Source organism: Dendrobium catenatum, unplaced genomic scaffold (genome assembly GCF_001605985.2).
Source record: "Dendrobium catenatum unplaced genomic scaffold, ASM160598v2 fragScaff_scaffold_1680, whole genome shotgun sequence".
NCBI classification, from domain to species: Eukaryota; Viridiplantae; Streptophyta; class Magnoliopsida; order Asparagales; family Orchidaceae; genus Dendrobium; species Dendrobium catenatum.
This window is the reverse complement of record NW_021320142.1, coordinates 675,146-687,456: the sequence shown is the minus strand read 5'-3', so window position 1 is coordinate 687,456 and position 12,311 is coordinate 675,146.

Sequence of the window (12,311 nt, the reverse complement as noted above, 5' to 3'; positions counted from 1 at the left end):
TCGATAGGGCTTAACATCCCTTACGAACTTTCAAATAACTTAAGTACCTAATTTGAGAGGGTTTTCTTATTTAGGATGTTAGACTCGGTGATGGAGGAACTTTTCTTAATAGCATAAGCATCCATGTCCCCCTTATTTTTAAATATTGGATCTACCCTTCTAAGGAAGTCCAATTGATTGTTCTTTAGAGCCATAAATATTATAGTGAGAGATTGTGTAAGGAAGGAAAGGAGTTCAAAGATTAAAGGTGTGAGGGAAGTGAGAGGATTCCCTCCCTTTTATAGATTGGGTAAATTAAACAGTATGAAATGTTGATCACATAGTCTGAACAAGTCAGTCTAAGGCATCCCATCTAAAATAATAGTCAAAGATCAAATTATATAGTATGAATGGGTATCATTCAATAGGATCAGTATAAAATTGTTCTTCCTGAGGAGTTTTCAATATGAATATTGACTAAAGTTATTATCAAGTATAAATAGGTGTTCATGTAGTATGATGGATGATTGAATATCATGTTAGATGACTTAAAGATGTCTAGTGGTTACTGTAATATGGATTGTATTGTATGATAGGGTGATCAAACTATATGATGATCAATAATTGGGGTGATCTTGATTGTTGCATTTACTAAATGGATTAAATGTGCATACTAAAGTGGAACATACACTAAGAAAGGTGGTCCATATAGCATAATGTGGACAACAATAATAATTTTGAGAGTGATGACCAAGGACTATTTCCCAAGAAATTTTTATCAAGAAATAAATATAAATAAACCATTAAACATTAAAACAAACATTAAAAAATAGTAAACAATAAGAAAATAACTACATATAACTCTAATCATAGTTCTACCCCAATTTATCTTAGCAAGAATGTTAATGACACCTAGTCTTGTCTTAAGTGTCTAAAGGTGACATAATTGATGGTTTTAGCAAAGATATCTATAAAATAATTTTTGGTGGCCACATGATGCAATTCTATGTCTCCCTTGGCTACATAAACTCTAATGTAATAATCTTTAATGTCAATACACTTTGTATGAAAATATTGGATTTGATTCTTTAAAATGCATATAGCTTTAGTGTTATCTCACGTGATAGGGATAGTGCCTACATAACATTTATGGTCATGAATTTGTTATTTAAGCCAAAATACTTGAGTAACATATCTTCCTATAGTTATATTCTTCCTCAACAATGGATAGGGTTACAAAATTCTATTATCTACAAGATTAAGAAACTAGAGAGATCACTATGATTTTATAAGTACCAAAAGTTCTTTTCCTATCAGCTATACACCCTAAAAAAATATGAGTTTGAATATTCTGTAATTTCAAAGGTGGTGTTATGCCTAGGATAGGATATGATTAAGTTTTGACTGTATATGAGATATGTAAGAATTCTCTTTACAGCAGATTATCTTAAAGTCTATCACATAGACATATGCTGAACATAATATCAAATATGCTAGCAATCAAATAAAGAAGTGATTCTATTTTTTCCCTATATTTTTTTTTATCCATTTATTTTCCATCTACATCCATATCAAGTTGGATGGTTGAGCTCAATAGTGTATTTATAATTTTAGAACCTTCTATATCATTTTTTTTTTAGAATCTCCTTAATGTATTTAGCTGGACTAATGAAGGTACCATCCTTTCTCTTATTTACACTAAATCTAATGAAGCAACTCAACTCACCAATCATACTTATCTCAAAATCGTTACTCATGATTTCCAAAAATTCATTAAATAGATTTTCATTAATATATCAAAATAATATGTCATCAATATAGATCTAAACTATGAGAATATCATCTCCTATTTTTTTAAGAAATAGGGTGGTAACTACACCACCCTTAACAAATGATCAATCCAGGAGAAAGGTGCCAATTCTCTTATACCATGCCATAGGTGTTTGTTTCAATCCATAAAAAGCTTTCTTCAATTTCTAGACATGGTTAGGAAATGATGAATTTTTAAAACTGGGGGTTGTTTTTCTTTAATCGCCCCCTTTTTAAATTGACTCTTCACATCCATTTGATATAGTTTAAATCATTTAAAACATACAAAGGTTAGTAACACTTAGTGTCTTTTAATATAGCTACAAGAGCAAAATTATCCTCAAAATCAATCCCTTCATTTTGATTATACCCCTTAGCTACTAATCTAGCCTTATAATTAAGCATCAATCCATAATCATTCAACATATCATTAAATATATATTTAGTACCAACTACATACTAATCAGAAGGTCTACTAACTAGCTACCATACATCCTTCCAAATATATTAATTCTATTCATCTTCCATGACTAAGATCCAGAATTCATCACAAAGGGCTACATTTATATTGGTTGGTTCTACCATGGAGATGAAAGATATATGGATAACTTCTTTTCTATGGCCTTTCTTAGTCTAGACCCCTACAAATGGATCTTCTAAAATAAGCTCCCTAGGGTGATGAAAGGAATATCTCCACTCTTAAGACAAACACTCATGAGGTTCTACTCTATCTTTTATGTAAATGGTATCTACTCAACGAGTAATTTCTACATCATCATCATTTTTTATCATGGCTTCAAATAATTTATCAGATTCATCATAAACCACATTAGTGGATTTTTTCTATAACTAAGCTCCTCTTATTACAGATCCTGTAGGCTTTACCTACTAATGAATAAACTAAGAAGGTTCTTTCATCATACCTATAATCAAACTTTCCTAGATGGGATTTACTATTGATAAGCACAAAACACTTACACCCAAAAACATGGAAATATGAAAGATTATGTGTCCTTCCCTTAAGCAACTCATAAGGTGACATATTCAATTTAGATCTAATACTAAGCCTTTTTAGCACATAACAAGCAGTATTCACTACATCTGTCCAAAAATATCTAAGTAGGGAATATTAAGCTAAGATAGCCCTAATAGCTTGCACTAATATTCTATTCTTACTTTTAGGTATAACATTCTACTACGAGGCCCTAAGAATACAAAAGCTATGATCAATTCCAGATTCTTTGCAAAATAATTCCAACATTTTGTTTTCAAACTTTTTGATTTCTATCATTCATAATGATCATAGTGGAGAATTTTGTTTTATTCTCAAAAAAAAAAAAAAAATTCTCCACTATAATCATTATGAATGTTAGAAATCAAACATCCTAACTTTTTATGAATCCAAGTGGAGAAAACTCTAAATTCATCATGTGACTCACTTTTATGTGCTAAGAATTTAACCCAAGTAAATCTTGAGAAATCATCCACTAGCACAAATAAAAAACATTTACCAACTAAGATGGTTATATTAATGAGGCCAAACAAATCTATAACCAAAATTTCTAGTGGTCTAGTGGTGGTGAAATCCTTAATTAAATGGAAAGATGACTTAGTTTTCTTCGCTAATTGGAAGACATCACATAGATGATCCTTAGTGAAGTCTAACTTGGTTATACCTCTAATGAAATCTTATTGGGTTATCTTTCTAAGTGTTTTCATACTAGCATGACATAGTTACCTATGTTATAGCCACGATTCATCCAAAATAGTTATCAAGAAAAGGATTTTAGAAATATTAATATTGGACAAATCAAGAATATAATATTATTTATTCTTTTTTCTTTTAAAATAATATTTCCATTTAAAGTAATCAGGCATTTGTTAGAAACTTAATGTCAAAACCCTTATAAAAAGTTGGGTAATACTAAGCTTAAACTATCTTTTAAAAGTATATTTTTAATAGTAAAATTATTTGATTTGCCAATCATACCTGCCCCAACCACGTTCCTACTGGCGTTGTCAGCAAAAGTTTTTTGACCTCCATTATGATGAAGTACTTCATATCTCTTGTTATTTTTCTTGAGTAGCAATTATATAATTACCATATGTGATCTAAAGGCCATATGTGATAGCCTCCCTAGAAGGTCACTCAAATGTTATATTTAGGAATCTAAGGAAGTTTGTGTTCCACCTTATGCTTCGATGAATGAGTGGACTGAATGTTATACTATGATGAGACCTTGGGCCTTCAAACATAATATGCCTAAAGTGAATGCTACAAATGTGGGCCATGTATCCTATCATGCTATATGAATAACACTAAATGTTGCGACTTAGTTTTCAAATCTATGCTTTTATAACATGTAAGTTTTTTATGATACCAAAATATTATTGTGTTGATCCCTATTTATCCTAACATATATTGGAAAAATCTTATTTGTGTTGTTTGTGTGTACTAATGTTTCAGGTAAATCATATTCCAGATTGTTAAAGATTTTAAGATATATTAGATTAGAGTTTCTTGTAATTAAAGTCTATACTTCTTCTCTTTTTCTTGAGTATTAATGAGTGTGTTTGAAATTGAGTAACCGTGCACACGCACACTGGGGGAGTGAGTCAAACCTTATATTTTTAAAACTAATGATGATGTATGATTCTTGAATCGTACTAGATGATTTGTCTTGAGTGTTCCTCTAGAAAGAAGTTAATCAAATCATGACTTAGAAATTTCTTTTATACTATTTATACCATGCAAAGTTTGGATTCATACAAATGATGTCCAAAGAAGAAAGTGGATACGTACCATTTTATCCTGAATGAACTCATCATTTTCTAAATTGATCGTACTGTATAAAATTAATTGTGTACACACGACATCAAGAGTATGAAATAGGTATGTACCATTCCATCCCATATTAACAGGTAAATTTTTTAAATTATTTGTACTATACAAATTAGTTTCGTACAGACGACATCCAATGTTCGAAATGGGCTCATCCATATTCATACCATCTAAATCATGATTTGGTTTAAACAATTTTTATTGTATGATGTGGGGTTCATACAAATGATGATTAAAATATGAAATGGGTTCGTACGAAATCGTACCAGATGAACTTGTTCAATTTTAAACTTTTCATATGTTCATTTATATATACGACTGATAGAGTATGAAATCAATTTAGCTAGGGTCATATAAGGATTTTTTGAGCTATTCATACTTATAAAGTACGATCGTACTGTATGATATAAGATCGTCAACTTGACATTTTTAGTTTTCTAGATGATTTTTCTTATCCTTTCTATATAAGGGTCACAATAAAACTGACTGTCAACACTTCTTCTTCAAATTTTCTCTTTGGAGTGAGAGTGTTTTGGGAGAGTGTTTGGGAGTGAGGATTGAGAGATCTAAGAAGTGAAAATTATGAATGGTTCAAAAGGTTGCCCAAAGGTAAGGATCTCTTTAAAAGTTTATCAAATCTCTTCACTGCTTATTTGAAGACTCTTGAGATAAGATCTTTGGAGAAGTTCAGATACACTGCCAGCACTAGGAGGTAGAGAAAGGACTCTAGTACTCTGCCAACACTAGGAGGGTGTGAAAGGATGTCAGTACTCTATCGACACTAGGAGGGTTTAAAAAGATGTCAGTATTTTATCGATACTAAGAGGGTGGGAAATGACATTGGTACTCTACCGATACCAAGTGGATGTGAAAGAATATTGGTACTCTATCGACACCAGGAGGGTGTGAAAGGATGTTAATTCTAAACCGTTACTAGGAGGGTGAGAAAGGATGATGGTACTCTACCGCACTATGGTTTGGTGGAAGATAGGTTACTGTAAGGGTTTCTCTGCCTTTTTGTAGGAGAAAAAGGGGAGTCACTTTGGTATAGTACATTACCTAAAAAGGGAGTCTTTAGGGAGTTAACGTAGGTCTAGTTAGACCGAACCACTATAAAATTATATATTTTTTATCTTTACTTTTACTGCATTTCTATTTTCTGTAAGTTTTAATTTTGTGGTTGGAAAAATATTTTTGAGAAAATATGTCATTGTGATAAAATCTAAAATTGATTTTTTAAATTACCAAGAGAATTTTTAAATCATTTATTCATTAGCCTTGGGAAAAATCTTTAGTTCTAACAACCTATTCGAACTTTCAAGTGGTATCAAATCATATATTTAAAAATTAAGGTTTAGATAACTTTTTCAAAATGATCATGTTTATTTTTGGAAATCGTAACACTCCTAAAGGATATTTGATCATTAGACCGCCACTATTTGATAACATCCCTTTTCACTTTTAGAAAATTTGTATATCTACTTTTCTTCAATGACATGACTATCATGTATGGATTTTAGTATAGGAAGGTTACACTAGACCCAGTAGACTTGTTGATGGCATTAGGACGGAAACACTCTTTACTTATTGGATAGTATAAGAAAAAAAATTTAGCTCAGTTAAATGTTAAATACTTAAACAATTTTTTTTGTGCACTTAAATGAGGACTATATGTGTGTTTTAACCTATATAACTAGAAAAGAAATTTAGGATAGACATTGCATAACTTATGAAGGAACTAATGAAGTGAAACAGTCTAGATTGAACATTCTATTACATGATTATGAACTTTTTTATATGAAACTGAATGAATCAAACACTAACATGTATACTCATTTTACACAAATAGTCACTTTATTGCATGCTTCATGTATGGAACTAACAAATTCTGAGAAATTAAATAAAAAAAACTTTGTTGTGTACCTATAGCTTATGATGCAAAGATGACTGCCATAATTGAATCTAAATACCTAACTATTTATTCTATTGACAATCTTCTTGGACCATTAATTAATTATGAGTAAGGAGTGACACAAAGACAAATTGATGTATGTGACAAGCGAAAGGAGAAAAATATCATGTTGAAAGTGGATGACTCAGAAAGTGATCACTATCAACTTGAGGATGAAGATGATATTTCCTTAATGATAATGTAATTCAAAAGTTTCTTTAAAAGAAAATAAAGGAGACGTCAGTAGTGGAATAAAGGTAAGTTCCACAAAAATGCAAAAATGTCTAATGAAGTAATTTGTTATGAATGTAGGAAGTCTGAACACATCAAATCTGATTGCTTGAATCTCGAAGCTAATCCTAACATAGAGAAAGTTAAGGAGAAAACTAATATATGGAAGGGCAAGAAGAAATTATAGAGAGTATTCTATTTGAACTCAGCATTCGATTCTTCCGAAATAGAATCAGAGGAGGAAGTCACAAACTTGTATTTAATGGCAGAAAATCTTCATCACTAATATCAAGAGGAGAATCGCTCTCATACAAGACCTTGTGAGAGCATTTGGTACTTGGACAGTGAATGTTTGAAGCATATGATTGGAGACACAACATAATTCATATAGCTGAAAGCAATAAATAGAGCCAAGGTAACACTAGAAGATAATACCACTAGGAAAGTAGGTACAATTATGATTAGCAATAAGAACAATTTTTTTATTGAAAATGTATTTTTGGTAGAAGGCATAAAATATAACTTATTGAGTATTAGTCAGCTTTGTAAAAAAGGTTATAGTGTTAAATTTTTTCTCACAAGCTACATTATAAGCCAAAATGGAATTGATATGTTACATGAAAATAGGATAAATAATGTATACATGCTTAATTTGAATTTTGTTAAATCTTTTAATGTTTTTTGTCTCAAAATAATTACTAATAAATTTTGGTTATGGCATAGAAGACTTTTTCACGCAAGTACGAGAAACCTTAGGAAGATTACCCAAAAAGATTTGGTTAGAGGAATATCTAAACTAGACTTCACTAAGGATCACCTGTGTGATGAATATCAACTAGAAAAATAGGTGAAGTCTTCATTTCTTTCAATTAAGGATATTAAAACTAGCAAATTATTGGAAGTCCTACACATGGATCTTTTTGGACCGGTTAGCACTGTATGTTTAGGAGGAAAAGTTTTTGGGTTTGTAATTGATTATGATTTTTAAGATTCACTTGGGTTAAATTCTTATTTCATAAGAGTGAATCATTTGATGAGCTTAGAAGATTTTCTGATTTTGATTCAGAGAAAATTAAGGTGTGAAATTTTATCAATTCAAAGGGATCATGGTAGAGAGTTTGAAAATAAAAAATTTAAAAATTTTTGTAGAGAGCACAGAATTAATCATAAATTTTCAGCACCTAAGGCCACTCAAATGAATAAGGTAGTCGAAAGAAGGAACATAACACTGATAGAAGCCACAAGAGCCATGTTGATATAATACTCACTTTTGAAATATTTTTGGGCTGAAGCAGTTAGTACGGCTTGTTATGTTCTGAATAGGGTGAATATTATATCTAAATTGAATAAGATACCCTATCAACTTCTTAAGGGGGGGAACACCTAATCTTTCACATTTGCTTGTTTTTGGATTAAAGGTGTTCATTCATAATAATGGAAAAACTCCTTTAGAAAACTTTGATCCTAAATTTGATGAAGAAATTTTTCTAGGATATTCAAGTGTTGCCAAATCTAATAGGATTTTTAACAAGAGAACTTTGATAGTTGAGGAGACCACACATATTATTTTTGATGAATCTAGCATTTTGAAAGAGCCAAGGTTGGAAGAAAATTATATTGAAAATATCTTCCAAGAAATTGAAAAGATAAATTTGGAAGACAATGTCGGAACTGAAAATCATTTGCCTAGAGAATGAAAATTTTCTAAGAGCCACCCTAAAAAATTGATTTAGGTGAATCTAGTGAGAGTGTTAGAACTAGGAATGAACTTAGCAAAGAAGTAAATTATTCTATCTTTATATTGATTATTGAATCCACTAATATAAATCAAGCACTTTCAGATAAATTTTAAATTTTTTCCATGCATGAATAATTGAATTAATGTTTTTGGAATTGATATTTGGAAATTAATTAAAAAGCCTAAGGATCAAAGTGTTATTAGAACTAAGTGAATAATCAAAAATAAAAAGAATAATTTAGGTGTTGTGATTAGAAATACGGCAAGATTCTTGGCCATGAGGGATAATCAAATTAAAGGAATTAATTTTGAAGAAACTATTTCCCCAGTAACAAGACTTGATGCGATAAGGGTTTTGCTAGCCTTTGCAGGTTTTAAATATTTTAAATTATATAAAATGGATGTTAAGATTACCTTTCTTAATAAGGTGATATAAAAGGATATTTATGTTGAGTAACCTCTATTTTTTGAAAATTCTAAATTCTATAATCATGTGTTTAAATTGAAAAATGCATTATATAGACTAAAATAGGCACTTAGGACTTAATATGAAAACTTAAGTACTTTCCTATTATAAAGGTCATTTACAAAAGGAAGTGTGGACACCACTCTCTTTTTAAAAGTGAGAGGAGATGATATACTCATTGTTCAAATATATATTTATGATATCTTGTTTGGATCTACCTAAATAATCTTTGTGATGATTTTTTCAAAAAATAATGTGTAGTGAATTTGAAATGAGTTTGATGGGAAACTTGAGTTATTTTCTTAGTTTTAACATAAACCAAAATGAGGAAGGAACTTTTCTTAGTCAGTTAAAGTATATCTATTAAGAACATCCTCAAGAAATATGAAATAGATAATACTAAATCAGTGACTACACCATTGAGTTACTCAATGTAATTAGATAAGGACTCTAAGGAAAAAATTTATTGATGAAAAGAAATTTAGAAAAATAATTAGATCTTTGCTTTACCTGACTGCTAGCAGACTAGATATCATATTTAGTGTTTATTTATGTATTAAATTTTAATCTGATCCAAAAAAATCACATTCGACAGTAGTTAAAAGAATTTTGAGATATCTTTTGGGAACTCAAAATTTAGAAATTTGGTATCCTAAGCGTAACTCTTTCTTTGAAATCATTGGATATTCTGATTCAGATTTTGTAGGATATAGGGTTGATCAAAAAGGTACTTCTAGAATTTATCAATTCATATTAAATTCTTTAGTTTCTTAGTCTAGCAAAAAATAGAATTCAATAGCCCTTTCTACTACTGAAGAATAATACATTGCCTTTGGTAGTAGTGTTGCACAGGTTCTTTGGTTAAAATAATAACTGATTGACTTAGGATTTTCTATTTATACTATTTAAATTTTCAATGATAATATAAGTGTCATATGTATTTCAAAAAATATTATTCAATATTCTAGAACCAAGCATAATGATATTAGGCATCAGTTTATTAGAAATCGTATGGCTAAGAGAGAAATTTAATTGCACCATGTTGCTACTGAGAATCAACTTGTAAACATTTTTATAAAACCACTGGATTTTGAAATGTTTAGCACCTTAAGAATCAGATTAGGTGTGATTGATCAAAATGGTTAAATTGAATTTCTCGAAATTTGATTTGTAATGTATTGGTGTGTTTGTTTATTTTCTTAGGTTGTTTGTTAGAATTTGTTTGTTTGTATTTTTTGTTTTATTTATTTTTAGTTGTTTTTCTTTTGTTAGTTTTGTGCTTTTTAGTTTTTGTTTTTACTAGTAATATATCATCGGATCTTAAGCAATTTGTGTTTGAAAAGTTTCTATGTTTATCATGTCTTATTTTAAGTATTCTCTTCATATTGTATCAAATTTTTCATATTATATGAATTATGTAGCGTGTACATGATATTTTTCTATGTTGAGCATACATGACTGAGTTTTCAATGCATATCATATTATACAATATTGTCATCATATATATGATTTAGTCTTTTTTGTTTGTACGATTGGGGGCAATTTTTTCAAACCTTTAGTTATTTTTGTCAGATCGTACATACAAATTTTCATTCTGTTTGCACAATCTTATTATCAGTTTATGATGTAAATGAACCTAACAATCATAAAATAATCTTTAATCTTTTGATCGTACCAGATGAATAGGTATTCGTTTGTACGATCATTTGGTTAAAAGTCTGTACGAAATGATACCTCGAGAATGGGGCTTTATGAAAGGTAGTTTCATTTTTGGCCATTTCTATTCGTATGTATGAAATATTTTTCATCTTGTATTATTTTAAAATCGTACGTATGAACTCAATTTTGTATTGCATGATAGGTCATTTTTCTTTAAGAGTTTTGAATAAGTTTTTTCTTCACATTCTTATTTATTTCCAAACCTTCTCGAGTTCAAACCTTAGGAATGGCTAGCAGTAGCAAACGACCTCACACTTCAAAGGCCTCATCCTCTTGATCTGGTAGAGATGACAACTACCACTCTAAGGAAAATGAGGATGCTTCTGATAGGCATTTTGTAGGCAAATCAACCCCTTCTCGACTCCTCATTCAAAGTGAAATCAACTTTTTTGTCATGTCCCTATTTACCTTAATCCAGTTTTCCTTTATCCTTACAGTGATCGACGCATACCATCATGAAACTTTTTAAATTTTTCTTGCAAACATGAAGGTAAACCAAGATCACACCAAAATTAACACTTTCATCTTCAAGCAGCATGTTGAAATCACTAAGGAAGATTTAGGCAACTTCCTTCACCTTAGAACCCAAAGAGTTAGAGCATACACCTTAACCTCTAGAGCAGATTTTGATTTGTCAAAAATAAACCAGACTCTTAGAGGTGTTTCCCAAGTAAGCCATCTGTCTCGTGTGTATACTCTTAATCAGAATGCCAGGATTATCCAGCATGTCTTGAGAGCCTCTATCATTCCAAAGCTAGTGATCAAATAAATTTTACTTATCTTTTATCCACTAGCACATACTTGATAATGCATGAAACTCTTTATGATGAAGCCCAACTTATCATGGACTACATTTATAAACTTTATAATATTGGACTTCTTCACAATAAGAGGAAAAAAAATGTGGCCTAAGGATACTTAATTGCTAATGTCTTAGAGAAAAAGTACAACTTAATCCATCTTGATACACCCACTTAACTTTCCATTTTCTTTATTGATGCCTCTTTTCGGGCACTCATTGGTTGGGATCAAAGTTTAGAGGGAGAAGATTCTTAGGGAGAAGGAGCCCCAGCTCCAGCACCTGCACCTGCACCTGGACCTGGCCATAATTTCTACCAAGAAATGATCCAGTGTTTTGACATACTGGAAACTCATTTTGATCAACGCTTTGATCAAATTGAGAGTCACCTGAATTAGCAAGATGCTAGATACAGTGTGGACATGGGTTGGATCCGATGGCAATTCAATTCGGTCAACACGAATGTAACTACTCGGTCAACACTAACGTAGCTACTTAGTTGCTAATGGGGTATATGTTTCAATATCTTGTAAGCCCATGGGTTTAAAAAGCTATTAACCTATAAACCAACGTACCCTAAAATCCTAAAAGGATGAAGCCTCGATCAAACACGAACAGCCATTGATCCAAATGGCTCCAAATCATTATAATGATGATTATGAATATGTTCAAACCACTTCCAAGGGTCTATAGGGATGTTTGAACAAAATTAACACGTTGAGTGACATAGAATATAAAGATTTTATGATTTTGATTTCAAACTTCAAACTTTAGGGT